Genomic DNA, 1,325 nt, shown 5'->3' with positions numbered 1-1,325 from the left:
ATGAGGATGAAACCACTAATAACGAGGAGATGATTGAAAATCAAAATAATCCATTGCCTTCTGTGGTTGCCGCAAATCTTGTGAATTAGAATCTGCTCCTCGTACTATGTACGACTATGATAACCCTAATTTAACAGGGGCTGAATCGAGTATTGTTAGACCTACAATTGCTACCAATAATTTTGAACTGAAACCTAACACTATACAAACGATTCAACAGTTTGTTCAGTTTGATAGTTTGCAGGATGAAGACCCAAATACTTATTTGGCCAACTTCTTGGAGTTCTGTGATACTTTCAAAATAAATGCATTTCTGATGATGCCATTCGCCTTTGGTTATTTGCCTTTTCATTAAGGAATAGGGCTAAACAGTGGTTGAACTCGTTACCACGAGGGTCATCACTACTTGGGAACAAATAACCGAAAAATTTTTACTTAAATATTTTCCGCCGACAAAATTGGCTAAATTGTGGAATGATATCTCTTCTTTTCTGCAGATGGATTTAGAAACACTTTATGATGCATGGGAGATATACAAAGATTTATTGAGAAGGTGCCCTCACCATGGGTTACCTCTTTGGCTATAGGTTCAAACTTTCCACAACGGTTTGAATCCCTCAACTAGACAAATGATCGATGCAACTACCGGTGGAACCATCAATAATAAGACACCTGAAGAGGCTTATGAGTTCATAGAAGAAATGTCACTGAACAATTATTAGTGGCAAGTCATGAGGATAAAGCCGACCAAAGTAGTTGGCATTTTTAACATCGATTCGGTTGTTATGCTTTCAAATTAGGTAGAACTCTTGAATAAAAAGATTGACAGTTTATTTGGTTCTACATAGGTACACCCAATAATGCAGTGCAATGCAAGTGGAGGTGGAATGAGCAATTTGGAATACCTACCCTACGGCCCCAACATGGAGAACGAGCAAATGAATTATATGGGTAATAATCCTCGACCTCAAAATAATCCTTACAATAACACTTACAATGTAAGTTGGAGGAACCACCCAAATTTCTCATGGGCAGGCCAAGGGAATCAAAAGCCACAACATCTTTCAGGTTTTCAACAACCACCTTACCAACAAGAGAAGAAACCGAACCTTGAAAAGATGCTTACAAAATTCATCTTGGTGTCAGAAACTCATTTTCAGAATACTGAAACAGCACTTAAGAATCAGCAAGCATCGATTCAAGGGCTCGAAACTCAAATAGGATAGCTTGCTAAGTTGATCTCTAAACAACCACAAGGTAGCCTACCAAGTAACACTGAAACTAACCCAAGGGAGCAACTTCATGCCATTACTGTGCACAATGAT

General features: G+C 38.4%; 1 non-coding gene across 1 annotated transcript; it reads right to left on the bottom strand.

The window, feature by feature from the left end:
- Positions 1–464: 464 nt before the first annotated feature.
- Positions 465–571, bottom strand: LOC128282110 (small nucleolar RNA R71). Its single transcript, XR_008272378.1, has one exon. It is a non-coding gene; the product is annotated as a small nucleolar RNA R71 (small nucleolar RNA).
- Between the last annotated feature and the right edge of the window lie 754 nt (positions 572–1,325).

Source organism: Gossypium arboreum, chromosome 1 (assembly GCF_025698485.1).
Source record: "Gossypium arboreum isolate Shixiya-1 chromosome 1, ASM2569848v2, whole genome shotgun sequence".
NCBI classification, from domain to species: Eukaryota; Viridiplantae; Streptophyta; class Magnoliopsida; order Malvales; family Malvaceae; genus Gossypium; species Gossypium arboreum.
This window is presented reverse-complemented; position numbering and strand designations above follow the sequence as displayed.